Source organism: Vombatus ursinus, unplaced genomic scaffold, assembly GCF_900497805.2.
Source record: "Vombatus ursinus unplaced genomic scaffold, bare-nosed wombat genome assembly UNPS02014785.1, whole genome shotgun sequence".
In the NCBI taxonomy this organism is placed as follows: domain Eukaryota; kingdom Metazoa; phylum Chordata; class Mammalia; order Diprotodontia; family Vombatidae; genus Vombatus; species Vombatus ursinus.
In genome coordinates this window covers 8,925,713-8,943,808 of record NW_020954563.1, presented here as the reverse complement: position 1 = coordinate 8,943,808, position 18,096 = coordinate 8,925,713, and positions in this window count along the sequence as shown.

Here is an 18,096-nt window from a genome sequence, read left to right as displayed (position 1 = left end):
AGCCCCTGCAGCGTGATGGGGAGGAAATGCAGAGTAGATGCAGTGGATGCACTGAAAACAAGTCACGTCAGGTAGTGTAGGCTTTAAAGGGAAGAGGGATGGTTAGGATTGCCTGCCGTGGGGAATGGTGGCTCTGGGCTGAAAGGATAGGTTGAAGACCCTCTCCTAAGCACCCAGAGATTCTCAGAAGCTTTTGCTTCAGGCTATATCTGCTTTCAGCCCTTTGAGAGATCCTGTCTTTGGACTAACTCATCTTGTTTTTGAATACCTACTTTCCATTGAACTCTTCTAGTTCTTCAACTTCATAAATCCAATTTGCAGGCTTGTCCCCTCTCCTGCTATGTGCTTGCTTCTATGTTGGGTGCTAGATGGAATAGTCAAAAATAGGGAATAGTTATTCAGTGACAGCCTAGAGGGCCCCATCCAAGGGAGAAAGGTGACTGGAAGTTTCCCAAGAGTCTCAATGCCCTATCTGCCAAACCTTACGCAGGACCAAATTCACCTTTAAGTATTTCCTGATTCTAGTTATTAAACCAAGGTCCTTCTGTTTGTACCACTTTCTAACGCTTTGGAAAATTGGAAATAATATTGTGTCAAGCTGGTAGTGAGAGCTGCTGTACTTCGTTATAAAAACTGCTTAGTGGGCTGAAGGTAATGTGAATTGTAACAATTACCATTATTATTTTTGGCATATACTTAGTGGGCCACGGGTAAAATGAATCACAGCTGCTCAGAATTGGAAGGGACCTCAGAAGGTCAAGGACTTTATGTATAGAGGAGATTCATCCATCAAACAACCTGTTGAATGAATGATATGACCTCTCTGGTATCTCCCAAAGGTAGGATTCTGTAAGTCTTTGATAGTTGAACATCATAAGGTTTGGAGCTGAAAGAGATTTTAGTGGTAATTGAATCCATGTCCTTCATTTTATAGGTAGGGAAACTGAGGTCCAGAGGGCAAATGACTTGTCTCAAGTAACACAGGTAAAAAGTAGCAGAGCTGAAATTTGAACTTGCATCCTCTGACTTCAAAGCCAGGGTTCTTTAACGTAGCGTGGAGTTGGTTTCTTGGACTGTGGACTGCACTCTGAAGTATTCTGTGATGGCAATACCCTTCTTATCTAGACTAATGGCTTTTCCCACTGGACAAAACATCTCCAATTCTTTTTTAAGATTATTCAGTTTTATTTGTCAAGTCGTCATTGGGTAGTTGGAAAAGAGAGGCAGGGTTGAGGTTAATCCTTGACAGCAGCCTTCCTCATGGCAGGCAGGATGTTTTGCTGAACTCCTTTCTCTCCCTCTTGGAAATCCCACCTTTTTTTTTTTTTTAATGAATTTGAGTTCTCTTATCCTTGGAGATTCTTAACAATAACATGGCCTTTCACAAGTTTCAAACACACACACATCCCAAATCACGTCTCTCACAAACTTTGAGTTTGGTCAAGCACCCCCAGTGGCAGTTTTGAGGCTTCAAAGCATTCGTGGTGACTTTGGGGCCCTTTTTGAGGCCCATGGCCATGGGGTAGCAGATGCCATGGATATGGTGTTACTGTAGCTTTAGCAGCCACAGCAAAAGATCCCTGGTTCTTTAAACTTCCTGGTAGCCTTCCTTTGCATGTGATACAGCTTGATGATGTTCCTCCTAAAATCTGGTATCAGAACTGAACACAGTTCCAGGTACAATCTGGCCACTGCAGAGTACATTGCCAATGAACAGTTACTGAATACAGACTTGGCGTGGGGGCAACTTTGGTTGTGTGCCCCAGCGCATTCTACTGGAGAGGCAAGAGTTGTAATTCCCACCACTATGGACCAAAATCCATATGTGTGAGGTTGATGACAGCTGTCTTAAGCTTTGAAAAATAACTTTCATTGTATAGTCCCATAGAGACATCTTGAAAGATTTGCCCAGTCATGGTGTGTTGTCACTGTGGGGCTTTAAGAGGCTTATTTCATTATCAGGCTCCCAGTGGGGCAGGCTTTGCCTTGTAGATCATCTCCATAGTCAGTGGTGCCAAATGGTTGTGTTCATTTATCTACTCTGTTCTCCTTAGCAGGCCTAATCAGGAGCATGATGCAACCTCCCTTCTGGGCTTTCTGTCCACTTAGTTCTGGAGGGAGCCAGAGGTTGGAAGTTGCTGCATTAGCACAACATTGTTAGGTTTTAAAAGGCCCACATTGCAAAGCGCCTTGAAATGATGAAGGATGAAATTAATTTTGTTACAGATTGTGTCTTTTCAGTTTTTAATTTGGCTACACATTGATTTGTTTTTCCTCTTCTCTTATGTCTTTTGGGTGGAGAATATAATCATCTCATTTAATTTATCTCTCAACATCCCCATTGAGGCAGGAAAAGTACTTCTACGTTTTATAAATAAGTACCAGAGGTTAATTGTTTTTTCCAAGGACACACGGCTATTCTGAGATAGTGCCAGGACCCGAGCCTAGGTCTAGTCTTTTAGCTCCTCAAGAGATGTGCTGTGCCCAACTGCCTTGTCTAACCCCTTCATTGTTTTATTTTCATGAGCTCCTGTGAAGCAGGGATGCTCCCAGAGCATATGAAATACAGACTTTGCCACAGGCTGATTCTTCAAGGGACTCAAAAATAACCACGGCAGGTACTACTGTGGATTAAGTCCCAAGTCTCTAACCTGGTGTGGGTAAATCTAGACCCCTGGACTTAATGACCTTAATGATTTATATCAAAAAGTATATAACAATGCCAAGTTTCTTCCTTGATGGGAAAACATAGATTCTGCCACTGAATCCCTTTAAGCATCAGTCAAACGGAGGCCCTGGGGTATGTTAGAGGAGTAAGCTGTCTAGGAACCAGACTGTGGAGGGCTTTCAATACCAATCTTTGATGTCTCGGGCAGTAGGGAACAATTGTTGGTTCCAGAGCAGGAGTGCGATGTGAGAATAAGCGACGCTGCTTGAAACCAACTCCATTTTTCTATTTAAACTGAGGGTCCCCAGAAAGGCCAAGACAGGAGGTCCCCACGAAGCAGAAAGCAGGGATGCTGGCATCAGCCTATCTCACAACCAGGTGCTATTATGTTTGGTCATTATGGGCAATAGGGAAATTGTCCGACGAACCAGAAAAGGGATGAATCAATAGTCTGGCTGTCAGGATAGTTACTGTGTTCGGATGTGAGCACAGACCGTGTGGAGAAATGCCCAGTCTGAATGAATGGGAAGGACAGTGATTGGAGAGCACGTCGTTGGTGAGTCATCACTAAATCTGTCCCTGTGATAGAAACAAGTCCAGTCTTGACCACATATTCATTAAAGTCAGAATGGAATCAAGTGGGCCAAGTTTTCTTTTTGGGGGGAAGCAAGGGCTAGCAGTGAGTTAGGCTTTAGGGCACAATTTTCAAGGTGAGACCCAAAGGGATCTGAGCTCTGGACATTAGGACTTCCACTCACAGACTGCTTGGAGATTTTGAATTGAACTTTGCATATTAATTTGTTGTGTGGCCCTGCCCAAGTCTCTTCCTCCTCAGGTGTTCAGTTTCCCCAGCTATAAAAATGAGGTGTCTCTAAAGTCCATTGCAGCTCTGACATTGTGAGAGTCCATAATACTTGGAGTATATGCAAGTAGTTTGTATGTGCCTATGTGAAGTGTCTTCATGTGTCTGTCATGTTGGTGCCTGACTTTCATCCAGGGGGATGGGGTGAGAGAGTTGCTCTTGGTCATCTTGGATGAACTTACAATGATCCTTTAAAGCTGCTTCCTGTCTTTCTCCCAGGCCACCTGCCCTATCCATCTAGGTTATTTTAATTTATATCAGTGGCTTAGGATGCAAATTCTATGCAACACCACCTGTGCATTTAAGGCTGCCTTTTGTACTTGCATACTTGAACTGGGAGCCCAGCTGTGGCTTTGACCTTCATGCCTTTCTAACCCCCAGACCAGCCTGACTCTGCTGTTCTCCTCTCCCACCTTTTTTCCTGGGCCCCTACCTTGCAGATCTGAAGGCTGACCAGGGCTAAGGCCAGGAGCTTCCTCTCAGGTCAGGTTGGAGGCCACTTTGACCCCTGGATATGTAGCTTCCCCTTGAGTCTACTTATGACCTTGGAAGAGGAGCAGTCAGGCTGGTTTCTGGAAGGAGCCCTGGTTTCAAATTCTGTCATTCACTTTTTTAGGTGACCTTAGAAAAGTCTCTTGACCATTCTATGTCTTGGTTTCCTTAACTGAAAAAAACAAGGTTAGTTAAGTCTGCACTTGCCTTACAGGGTTGTTGTTAGGGAGAAACTGTATAAGAACTAAACAACATACAGGTTAAGATGTATCAGAATATGTATGGAAAGGTCCAAGGAGGTGGGAGGCTGAGAAGACTAAATTCTGCAGCTGTGGAGACCCTATCATTTGAAAATGCAGGCTTATTCAAAGAACTGGTTAGCTATTCTTAGGGTGTAGCAGCAAGTCTGGACCTTGGAATTGGGAATCATGGGTTCTTTCCCCAGCACTGCTACTAACTCTATGGTTTGGGACAAGTCACCTTCTCTGAACCTTAGTTTTCACAGCTGTAGAGCAAGAGTTGGACCTGGTGAGCTTGAAGTGTGAGGAATGATTTATCAGACCCCTATTTTATTCCAGTCATTACTAATCAGTTCAGTGTGATGCCAGGGGTAATGATTCTTAGCAATTATTAGTGATATACTCATCTAGTAATATTTGTATAGAAATACATTAATACATATTTTACATATATTTAGGGATAATTAGATAAAACATATTCTTTCTTATAATAGGCCACAGACTTTACATGACAAGCTTTAAGTTCACTGTTCACTGGCCTGTTATCAAATTCACTTGCCTAACCACAAGAATGCTGACCAGGGGACTTCCACTCTTTTGGGTGATAAGTGTATGACCAAGACCAGCATGGCTGGGCTGTCTTAAAGATATGGAAAGTCAGGGCAGCTAGGTGGCACAGTGGATAGAGCACCAGCCCTGGAGTCAGGAGGACCTGAGTTTAGGTCCGATCTCAGACACATGATACTCACTAGCTGTGTGACCCTGGGCAAGTCATTTAACCCCAATTGCCTTGCAAAAAAAAAAAAAGATATAGAAAGTCCTCCAACTAATTTTTGTATCTCGGACTACCCTCTTGCCCATCCTGTGACCACTCATGCTGATGCATCATTGTTAGCCCTCCTGGAGGGTCATGAACAAGGTGTATCAACTGATAAGACTTTCACTTTGCCTCTTCTGAGTGTCTGGGTATCAAGCCCTATAAAGGTAAGGCCCTGGGGAAAGGCACCATCTCAGGCCATGAGGAAGATGTGAGGGGGCCTTTAATAAAGTGCTATTGGCTTGGAGCTCTGCTGACTGGAGTTGGGAAGACTTGAGTTCAAATCCAGTCTTACTAGTTGTATGACCCTGGATAAGTCACTTAACCTCTGTCAGCCTCAATTTTCTCATCTGTAAAATGGGAATAATAACAGCACCTACCTCACAGGGTTGATGTTCACCAGATTATTGTGAGGATGAAATGAGTTATTTGTAAAGCTCTTAGCACAGTGCCTGGCTCCTAGTAGGCACTATGTACATGTTTATTCCCTTCCTATTTCACATGATTTGTAACTAATTCTCGGCATGAAATTCTCCCTTCCCATTACTTCCTCTGTCTCTACCTTCTCTTCCCCAGCCATCCTCTTCTCTATTCCCTTTCTTCCCCTATCTCCCATCTTTTCTTTGACCTCTTCCTTTTCCCTATTTTCCTCATCTCTCCGCTTTCTCTCTTCAGCTTTCCCCTTATCTCCCTTTAATCACATTCTCCCCTTTCTATTCCTACTTTCTATCTCCAAGTCCTTCCTCCTCTTCCCCCTCCCCCACATGGATTTTCCCAACACTTCCTATACTCATCACTGTATCCAACATTCCCATGTTGTGGTTGCAACTCACCCACACAGCCCAGATGTCACATCCTCAATAACTACTTAGACTTCAAATTGCATTTCCTCCATCTCCCTACCATGCTGGAGGTGGGCGAGTTGACATTCCTTAGACAACTCCAACCTTACCATTTCTGGGATTTTTTTTTTAATTCTTCACCTGGGCATGAATTCACAAATTGTGTTTCTGTTTACCATTCTATTTTCAAGCCTAATTGATTGAGGCTCTTTGCCGTGCTTGAGGATTCTAACCAGAAAAGTATGTTTTGCTTTTCTGTATCTATTTCACATCAGGGACCTAAGTTCTGCAAATACTTATATATAAGCTAACCTTTACTAGGGACAGCTAGGTAGCCCATTGGATAGCCTGAAGCCAGGAAGACTCATCTTCCTGAGTTCAAATCCATCCTCAGACACTTAACTAGTTATGAGACACTAGGCAATTCACTTACCCCTATTTGCCTCAGTTCCTTATTTGCAAAATGATCTGGAAAAGGAAATGGTAAACCACTCCAATATCTTTGCCAAGAAATCCCCAAATGGGGCCCTGAAGAATGGGACACAACTGAAATGACTGAACAACAAATCCTTACTCCCTAACATGGTCTTTCATTACTGACTGGCTTGTGTGATCTTGAACAAGTCACACTCTGTGTTCCCAAATCTTTACTTGTAAAACTAAATAAAATGATCCCAGAACCTGAATCTCTCCATTGGCAGTTAGGAGGATAAATTGGATTTTATCGCTGAGGGAGCTTGAGTCTTCCTAGGAAAAGAGGAAGGTATGAATTCAAGGTGTTGTCTATTACAATTGTCTCTGAGAAATCCAAGAATCAAACCATAAAGGGAAAATCAATACCCTCCCTCCTGTCTCACAAAGGTCTCCCCAGGGAGAATGGAGGGTGATGGATGATAAGGGGTAGGGGTTCATAGAAGCCTGGGGACATAGGAAAGATTTACAACAAAGCCTGAGATTTGGAATAGTTACAGTGATTTAGAATGGAAAGTCATAGTATTAGTTCTGGAAGGGCTCTTGGAACATAAGCTATGTAGATCATCAGAGCTGGGAGGAACCTCAGAACACAGAATGACAGAGCAGGAGGGGATTATCCATTCCAACAACCACATTTTACTGAAAGATCAGAAACTGAAGGACCTTGAAGATCAGAGAGGAGGAAAGAGATATGCTCAAAGATCTGCAGTGACTTAGTGGCAGACCTGAGATTAGAACCCAGGCCTTCTGTCTCCTAGGCACTCCTGTCTCTTTTCCATTACACAGCTGTCTCTAAAGCAATCAAATTGGCAAGTATTATTAAGGACTTATGTATTGTGCCCTGTGCTAAGTAAGCACTGTGGGTGAGATGAAATAATTAAGAGAACTGGTTCCTGTCCTGAAGGGCTTTACAGTGTGTGACATAGTGGGGAGAAACCTAGTTGTTGTTTCTGAACTTTATTCTGACTGGAGAGGAAAAACAGAGAAATGAGGAAAAGGCAAAATGAGGCTTTATTAGGAATTAACTATTTAGTAAGAGAGGAGCAGTGTCTGAACAGAAAAGAGAGATTCTACCCTTGAGGACTCAAAGGCCAGAGGTAGGCAGTCAGGTGACACCAATCCTTGGTATTCGGAGCAGTTACATAAATGAAAGCAACACAGCCACGTGGCTTCTGCAAGGAAGAGTCTTGTCAGGCAGTGCGGAGATGGACACAAGCAGGCCACTAGGCCAGATCACGGAGTGCATGGGGGAGCAGGGGAGTGGGGTGTAAAGAGACTGGAAGGAAAACAAGAGTGCAGGTTGTGAAGAGCTTTAAATACCAAACGGGTTATAACTTGTTTTTGTTGTTTAGTCATTTAAGTCATGTCATTTGTGACCCCTTGTCGAGTTTTCTTGGCAAAGATATTGGAGTAGTGTGCCATTTCCTTCTCCAGCTCATTTTTACAGATAAGGAAAATGAGGCAAACAGGGTTAAGTGACTTGCATAAGGTCACACAGCTAGTTAGTATCTGAGGCTGGATTTGAACTCAGGAAGAGGAGTCTTTCTGACTTAAGGGCTGGCATTCTATCCACTGCTCCAGATTTGTAATTAATCCTGGAGATAATGGGGAGTTTATTGAGTAGGGAGAGGGTGACATGGTCAGACCTGGACTTTTGGAAAAATCCCTTTGGCAGCTGTATGGAGGAGGGATTGGAGTGGAGAGAGGTTTGAGTAGGCGAGGGCAATTAGGAGGCTATTGAACTAGTCCAGGTGAAAGATGATGAGGGCCTGTGTCGGGGTGGTGGCTGTAGGAATGACGAGGAGGAGACAAAGTCAAGAGATGCTGTGAAGACAAGACCTGGCGGCTGACTGGACACAAGTGAGAGAGAACTGAGAAGTTAAGAATGACACTGGAGTTGTGAACCTGGGGGGCTGGGAGGATGGTGGTGCCCTCAGCAGGAATAGAGAAGCTTGGTAGAGGGGTGGTTTTTGGTTGAGGTCGAGGGTGGGGGACACACACACAACATAATGAGCTCTCTTTTGTACATATCAAGTTTGAGCTACCTATAGAAAATCTAGTTCAATGTATCTAATAAGACTTAGCTGTTCTCAGCAATGCAATGATCCAAGATAATTCCAAAAGACTCATGATGAAAAATGATATCTGTATTCAGAGAAAGAATCTATGGAGTCTGAATACAGAGCAAAGCATACTATTTTCACTTTACTTTTTTCATAGTTTTTTTCCTTTTATTCTGTTTCTTATTTCACAACATGACTAATATGGAAATGTTTTACATGATTGAACATATATAATCTATATCAAATTGCTTACTATCTTAGGGAGGGAGGAGAGGAGTGAGGGAGAAAAATTTGGAACTCAAAATCTTATAAAAATGAATGTTAAAAGTTGTCTTTATGTGAAATGAGAAAAAAAAGAAAATACTATCAAAGTGTCCAATCAGTATCCATGTAGAACAGGAGCTCAGGTGAGAATTTAAGTGTGGACATATAGACTGGGAATCATTTGCATAGAGATGATCATTGAATCGATGGAACCTGATGAGGTTAATAAGCGAGAAAGAGCTTAGCACAGTGTCTGGTACATAGTAGTTGTTTAATAAATGTTGATTAATTGATTGAGAGTAGAGAGAAAAGAGAAGAGGGCCCAGGATAAAACCTTGGATTACAGCGGGTGAGTGTAACATGAATGATGGAGTGAAGGACATAGAGAAGGAAGCAGGGGAACCAGGAGAGGGCAGTGTCATGAAAACCCAGAGAGGAAAGAATATTCAAAAGAAGAGAGGGTAGTCAACAGTGCCCAAGGCTGCAGAAAGGTGAAGAGGAATGAAGATTGAGAAGAGGCCATTAGGTGTGGCAATTAAAAGATCCTTGGTGATTTCTGAAAGAGGCCAGAAACTTCATTGCGAACACTTTACACAATGGAGAGAGTAGAGGAAGAGGAAGGACCAAGGAAAGATGGCATTTTCAAGAAGTTTGACAAAGAAAGGGAGCAGAGATTGGAAGGTAACCAGGAGGGTAGGATCCAGGGAAGGTTTTTTTTTTTTGTTGTTTGTTTGTTTGTTTTTTGGTTAGGCAATTGGGATTAAGTGACTTGCCCAGGGTCACACAGCTAGTGTCAAGTGTTTGGTCTAAGGCCGCATTTGAACTCAGGTCCTCCTGACTTCAGGGCTAGTGCTCTATCCACTGTGCTGCCTAGCTGCCACCTAGCTGCCCCAGAAGGTTTTGTTTTTTTTTTTTAAGGATGGGAGAGACATGGTGTGTCTGTAGGCAGCCGGAAGAAACCAATAGACAGCAGAAAGAAACAAGAAGACTTTTGTGGAGTCCAAATTTTTGCCTCACACCTGCTCAGTAGCCTTAAAAACTGAACTGAGTCAACAACCAGGAAGATCTCTGAGTCTAAAAAATGAGTCCAATTTAAAACTGTGAAACGCTAGTTATTGCCTACATAATAACTGGTGTCCCAAAAGTCATAGTTTTAATCTTCAGTAGTTTAAAAAGCTTTTTAAACTATTGAAGATTAAAACTACATTAAGACCTTTAGGGATACCCTGCATGTTTACGGATTTCTATTTTCTTCTCAGTCTTGCTCCTTTTTTTTTTTTTAAGTTCTCTGTTTATCCATCTCTTATACAGTGAGGTTTACAGATCTATGTAATTTTAAGGTACAAAGTTATGTTTTCATAGAGAAGAGTACATTTAGTTGTAGAAGCATGTGCCATATGCTTCAAGATTTCTCTGGGTAAAGACCCTCTTGTGATGCCCTACCACCTGGTGGCAGCCACCTGAGCTGAAGACATGGTTCATTCACCTGGTCATCCAGTGCACATGTTTTCTCCCTACATAACACAAGTTCAGAGCTGTTGGACACCAGAGCACAGTATCAGGTATTCTTCTTTGTCTGAACAACTGAACCCTTGGTTCAGCCTACCAAGTTTTCAGGCTTTTGATTTGCTATTTGTGGTCCTATGGTATCCAGCTGGTAAATGAGATAGTCCATCTATCATCCCTCCTGTTCATTGTCTATTATCTGATTGCATGACAAATGCATATAATTGTACTATTCCTAAAACACAGGTAACTTGTCTGTTTAAGAAATTCTAGTGATTTTTTTATTCGGGGTTTTTTTTGTTGTTGTTGTTGTTTGCCTCTAGGATAAACTACAAACTCCTTTTGAATTTTAAAGCCCTTAATAATCTTGCCTTGGCCTACTTTTTCCAGATTTATTGCACATTACACTCTTTCATGTACTCTACATTCCAGCCAAACTGGCTTATCTGCTGTTTCCCGTACAGAAGAATCCACCTCCTGCCTCCATACCTTTGCACAGGCAGTTTCCCATGCCTGGAGTGCACTCTCTCCTTAATCCTTCTTTGTGGAACCCATAGTTTCCCTCCAAAGCTCATCTTGAGTACTACCTCCTACGTGAAACTTACCCCATTCCCTCATTTGCTAATGCCTCCCCAAATTACTTTTTATGTGTTTGTATACATTTCATATTTGCTGACTGCTCTTGCTTTGCATAAATTCGCATTATGCAGATTTAACTCCCAGAGGGCGGGTGGCAGGGGCGGCTGCCGGCAGCCGCAGAAGCAATGGGGGCCAGGGGTCCTCAGCTCCAAGCACTGAAGCCGCCAGCTGCTGGCCCTGCACAGTCTCGGAGTGGGCGGGGCCTTGCGAGAGGGGAGGGGGAGGTCTGGGGACTGCGTTAAGAGAACTGTCTGTATCTGTTTACGTTGCTTCCCCTCAAAAGGATGGGGGAAAGGACAGAGACTTTCTTGTTTTGTCTTGATGTCCCTAGCACTTAGTACAGTGTCTGGCACACAGTAGGTACTTCATACATGTTTGTGGATTGATAATAAATGCTTGTTGAATGAATGAATAAATAAATAAATGCGCTGCCTCAACCTTCGTAGTACTCTGCATTTGCCTCACAATCCTGAAGGGAGATCACACACAATGGTGTTTTTATTGGGCACTGGGCAGCTGTGGGCTTCTGCTTTTCAGTCGCCATTATGGACCATTCTGACACACAGGACGTTCTACCCTGCTCTTCATGAGTTTCCTTACCTGTCAACATTGTTCCACTATATCCAAATCTGATCCCAGAGGCTATGTATCACCTGGCCCATCCTAGATCCCTGCTGTTATCTTGTCTACAGTTGGAGGAGAGACAGCACCTGGCAGGAGCTGACTACCCTCCGGGAAGTTGGTAAATCCCAACTTTATTTCAGCACCAGAAAAGGTGATAGAGGGATAACAAAGTAAGCATTAGTGAGAAGAATACTTCCTATCAACTATTTTGTTGAGAATGAGTCTAAAAAGATTGAAGCGACAATAACAACAACAAAACCCAAATCCCTTTTTACCAAAGGCTGAGGCATCTTGGAAAGTAGCTGCAGGGCCAGCTTGGTATGCTATTGGTTGGTTCACTAGAAACAAAAGGTGTTGATGACAGAGGTGGACATTGTAATTAGGAGACGACATTGAAGATGAGCAGTTTTATTAAACTAGTGAAAGAAAATGAAGGAAGAGCATTGGACCTGAAAACCTGGGTTCTAGTCCCAGGTCTGACATTGATAACCTGTGTCACTTTAGACAAGTCACTTCTCATTTCTGGGTTTGAATTCTCACCTGCCTCCAAAAAAATAAGTGCTTGGTCTGTATCATCTCCAACATCCCTTCCGGCATTGAGAGTCCGTGAGCCTCGTAGCTCCCTAATACATTTGTTATATAATATTATATATTTTCATTATTTTTGTGTCTTATTCCCCAGTAAACTGGAAGGTCTACAATGGCAGGGTGTTTTATGTTGCCTAGACATTTTCTCCTGTAGAGCCCAACACAGAGCTCTGCTTAATATATGCATGCTAAATAAATGTAGTAACTAGTTAAGGACCATGGTCCCAATGGATGGTGGGTGGCATTCATTCAGCAAGCATTTAAGTGAGTTTTTGGGTGGGCAGTGAGAATGAAGTAGAACAGTATCTTTTTTCTTTTTCTGTTATAAACTAGAAGGATAAAGATGATGGAAAGGGAGCAATAAAGAGATAGGATCTTCTTTCCCTGGGAGACCTAGCAGAGGCCAGTGAATTTCCTTTTTCTTGCACTTTCAAATGGCCTTCTGGAAGGGCTCTGAGCCCCTCAGTCAAAGCCTGGGCTAGGGAGCCATGGAGAAAGGAGAACGAGGGATCCAGATTCACATTACTCTCTCAGACCGGGCCAACCAGGTGATAGATGGATAGATGCTAGACTAAAAGCCTGGAGAAAGTAAAGGCTTGTCCCTCAGCCAGAACCTTGTAAATAAAGGAGATTTTCCTGGGGAAAAGCACAGTGGGATATGTAATAAGATCACAAATTTAGTGGTGGAAAGGACTCCAGGGGCCAGCTAGTACAACCCTTTCATTTTATGGATAAGGAAACTGAGGCCGAGAGAGAGAAAGGGTCTTGTGCAGTGACAGTAAGCATCAGAAATGAGACTTGAATCTTTCCACAGTGTACTGTGCTTGTCCCCTAAGTAAGTCCTGAAGGGAACCAAGCCACACTCCCCATCCTCCCCATCCCCACCCTTGCCCATCAGTGTCCCAGGGAGCCTGAGGTAGGGACAAATGGAATAGAAACAATTCTCATGCTCCCACGCACGCCCGGCTCTCCAATCTCGGTTTGACACTTGACAACAATAAGAAGTGGAGGGGTGGGGTGGACAGAGAGAGGCTAGGATGTTGGTGGCCTGAGAGACAGGAATCTTGGGTTCTATTCCCAGCACTGTCAGTAATTGTTAGTCATACGACAATGGTCAAGTCCTATCCCCTCTCTAGACCTCAGTTTCCCTTAAAATGAAGGCGTCTTCAAAGAGTCTTTCAGGGATTTCCGGAAGGTTCTCAAGGGGAACTGGTGGGTGGCCGCCGAGGGCGGGAGGTGGGAGTGGGGGTGGAGGAGACAGGAGTGCCACAGCCCGGGGTGGGGAATGGGTGCTCAAGGTGGGAGCCCTGAGAGTGACTGAGGCCCTGGAAAGCAAACTCCGCTCCAGCAACAGCTCGGGCCTGGGCTCCTCTCTCCACAAGGTCCGCCTCCTGCTCCCCTTGGTCCCTTCGGGCTTCAAGTTTGACGGGCCTAATTAAACAGAGCCAGCCCCGCCCTGCTCATCCCTGTCCTCTGCCTCTATTCTTAGACCCTACGCAGCTCTTATCTCTCCCAGGCCTTCTCCTCCTCCGACACCGCGGTGCCGTTGCCATAGGAACCCTCGGGTGGGATCCACGTCCCCTTATTATTTCCCCAGTGAAAGGAACTTTATTTGGGGCTGTGCGTATGTGCGGTGTCAGGTTCTGGCGAAGCCCCCGTTTCCAGCGCTGCACATCGCGTTCCTCACTGCATTCTTTTTAGTGAGTCTCTCCCTTCTTGCCAGCCCCGTGATGAGATTTAGCTGAAAGGGATCTGCCCTGCCAAGCCTGAATATTCATGAGCTCTTTCATTCATCCCCGTGAGGAGGTTCCATGGAGAGCCAGGCTGGGGACCGAGCATTGGTGATGCAAGCTGGTCAGCAGGGCAGTGAGCAACCCAGCCAGAGGCACTGAGGAGAGCCTTCTGCCGAGGCCTCGGAGCCTCAGAGCTGGGGTCCCTTCGACCTCAAGCATTGATTTTCGGCAGCTTCCGGATTGCCTGGGACTGCGGGGTGGGGGGTGGGGGGAGAGGGAAGGCTACAAGGGAGGGCAGCGGTTTGGTTAATGGAAAATGCAACCGCTCTAGGAAATATCCCCCAGTCTCTCTTCGTACAGGTACTCAGACTTATCTTCCTCATCCACAGCTCTGAGAACATCACTCTCGTGTTCAAGAACCTGCTATGGTTCCTCACTGCCTGGCAGGAGAAAGAATTAATTGCTTAGCCTGGCATTCAAGGTCCTCCTACATCTGAATCCATTTGCTCAGTCAGCCATAATCTCCAAGCGGGCCAAGCAAATTTGGAAAACTCACCATTTCCGGAACACATAGAATGCTTTCCTGCCCCCGCAACTTTGTCCTGATAGCCTCCCTCCCCTCCTATCCCGACTATCAAAATCCTGCCAGTCTATCCTTCAAGATTCAGTTCAAAGGCCACCTCCTCTCTTTTTGTCTCCCTGATTCTCTGTTTCTTTGTCTCACTTTGCATGGGTCTCTCTATTTTTGTCTTACTTGTGTGGGTCTCTTTCTTTACACCTCTATCTCTGCTTCTCAGAGCACAAACCCAAGAAGACAGTTAATTTATCCCAAATTGCTGGAAGAAAGGAAAAAAGTCACAGTCCCCTGTTTCCTAATTAACCTGTAATTAAGCTCAAACAGATGCCAGGAGATGCCACTATAATGAGGCCTCCAAGGGCAAAATAGTGATTTCCCGGTGAATTGAGAGCCGAGCCTAGGGCCAAGTCTCAGACCTAAACTGGGCAATCAACTTCTGGGGAGAGTCCTTCTGAGCATCATGGACCCCCTTTTGCAACAATGTCCTTCCATTCCCTGGCACCCATCAAACATATCCTGACCCCTTTGAAGCAAGTGGCTGGGTACCCTTTCCAAAACAGGACAATAAGACACTTTGATGTCTAGTAAAGGAATATGATGTGCTGGCGTAGATTCTGTGTGAATGTCTGCATTTATGTGCTTGATATATAGTTGCCTGAATGTGTATGTTGGTACGTGTATGTACATGGAATTGTTCGATTTGGCTCCAGAGGACAGAATTAGAAGTGGTGGGTAGAAAGATCAAATGAGACAGAGTTAGGTTAGATACAATGAAAAACTTCCCAACAATTTTAGTTATTACAATGAGGTGAGAAGGAGGGAAGTAATGGGGTCAAGTAATTCATTTCCCATTACTGGAGCTTTGGAAAGGTTCCCACTAAACTACATTCAATTTAACAAACACTTATTAAGTGCCTGCTGTTTGCAAGGCACTGGGCACTGTGCTACCTGCTAGTGCCCTTGGATCTTGGAATTGCAGAGCCTCAGAGGTGGAAGGGACCTTGGAGATTACTTTGTCCACACTGTCCGTAGATAGGAATCTCCTCTACCACCTCTCTGACAAGTAAGTAGTGGTTCAGCATCTTCAGCATCTTCTTGAAGACCTCCAAAACTCTTTGCCGCTAAGTCTGGTTTTTCCTAAGTCTGGTTACTAGGAGGCTCCTCTTATTGAGCAGAAATACACTCTCTCGAATTGTCCCTCCCCACACCACTTCTCTCAGAGCCCCCTGGGGCCAAGCAGAACTAATTGCATCCCTCCTTCCATGTGACAACTCTTCAGATATTCATCAGACTAGTTATGTGCCCTGGAGGGCTTCTCTTTTCTAGGCTAAGCATCCTCAGTTCTTTTAACTGATCTTCATTTGACGTAGGTTCATAGGACTATAGCCTCAAATGAACTCTGAGGCCAACTAGTTCAACACCCTCATTTTATAGATGAGGAAACTGAGGCACAAGGAGGCTAAGTGATTCACCCAAAGGCACACAGGTAGCAAGCATCAGAAGGGGAATTTGAACCCAGAGCCAGTACTCTTTCCACTCTACTACACATGTTCTCCAGTCTTCATCCCACTGTGGTTGGAGAGGAGGTTCCTCTGAATTACATAAAAATAAATCCATTCAAATGAACTGGGAGCAGAGGAGAGGGGAGACTGGAATGTGGAAAGAGGTATAGCAAAAGCCGGGCTCCAGAGGGCTTCAGTGAGGTTTGTTCCACTATCTACTCCTTCCCCCACTGCAGACCCTCCTCACTCCAGAAACCAAAAAATGTTTTCAATAAAAACATGATTGGAAACCACTGTAGTGTCTCCCAAGTTGTGTAGAAGTCCCTGAAAGGATTTCGTCCTTGGATCAGGCCTAGGAAAGGAGCAAATGGAGTTTAGGAACATCATATCAAGTAGTATTTGTTAACCAGCCATTCATTTATTAAGCCAACATTTATTAAGTATCTATTAAGCAAGGCCATGAGAGAAATGTAAAGTAGAATAAGACCCAGGCTGGGGTTTCAGGAAGCTCCTAATCTAGCAGAGGCAAGGCAGAGATGCCAATAGCCGTGATATACAGGAGAGTGTTACAAAGTGTAGCTATCACCTTCGGGTTGGGGTGAGGATCAGGATGAGGAGACAAGTTAAGAAGAGGCTTCATGGAGGAAATAGCTGAACTCTGAGGGAAAATACATTTTTTAAAAAATGTTTTTGATATCTTTTGTTGATAGTTTTATTTCCAAATATGTCCTTCTCCCTCTCTTCTATGAAAAGGATGCAAAAAGAAAGAAAGAGGGCGAAAGTTCATCAAATTTAACCAACACATCAACTAAGCCTGACAATTTATGCAGTGTTTCACACCCATAGCCCCACCTCCCCACACACTCTGAAAAGAAGGGAGGGAAGCACATTTTCTCCTCTCTTCTTTTGGGTTAGGCTTGATCATCATACATACATGGCAGTTCACCTAAATTAATTCACTTTTTCAGTGTCATACCATTCAAACTAGTAAGGAATTATCTTATAGAGCTAGGGAAAAAAATAACAAAATTCATCTGGAGGAACAAAAGGTCAAGAATCTTGAGAAATAATGAAAAAAAGTGGGGAGAACGGCATAGCTGTGCCAGATCTCAAACTATACTACAAAGCAGTAATCGTCAAAACAATTTGGTACTGGGTAAGAAATAGAGAGTTTTTTCAGTGGAAAAGATTAGATTGTACAATATACAAAAGCAAATAAACATAGTAGCCTAATGTTGGATAAACCCAAAGCCACTGGGGCAAGAACTCACTGTTTGATTAAAAAGTTTTAAAAAATACTTAGGGAAACTGGAACACAGTTGGGCAGAAACTAGGTATAGACCAATATCTCATCCTCTATACCAAGATAAGCTCCAAATGGGTACATAATTTAAATATAAAAGGCAATATTATAAACAGAAGAGCAAGAAAGAGATTGCCTGTCAGATCTCTGAAGTGCATGACTAAACAAGAGATAAAGAGGATTATAGGAGATAAAATGGACAATGTTGATTATATAAAATTAAAAAGATTTTGCACAAACAAAACCAATGCAGATAAAATTAGAAGAGAAGAAGGTGAATGGGGGGAAATCTTTGCATCAAGTTTCTCTGATAAAGGTGTCATTACTAAGAAATATAGGGAACTGATTCAAATGTATTAGAGTAAGAGCCATTCCCCAACTGATAAGTGGTCATAGGATATAACGGACAGTCTTCAGAGGAAGAAATCTAAGCTATCAAACATCATTTGAAAAAAACGCCCCGAATGACTACTAGTAATTGGAGAAATGAAAATTAAAACAACTCTGACATTCCACTTCATGCCCATCAGATTGGCACAGTTGACAAAAATAGAAAATGATATGCTAGAGGGGATTTGGGAAAGCAGGTACACTAATGCACAGTTGATGGAACTGTAAACTAGTCCAAACATTCTAGAAATCAATTTGGAATTATGCCCCCCAAATTCTTAAACTGTCAGCATATCCTTTGACTCAGTGATCCCACTACTACTAGATTTATATCCTAAAGAGATCAAAGAAGGAAGAAAGGGACCTATACATACAAAAATATTTATAGCAGTGATTTTTGTAGTGGCAAAGAACTGGAAATGAGGAGGTGCACATCAATTAAGTTATGGTGTATGAATATGATAGAATAGGACTTCTGTCTAGCAGTTGATACCTCCTCTCCACAAGTATCCA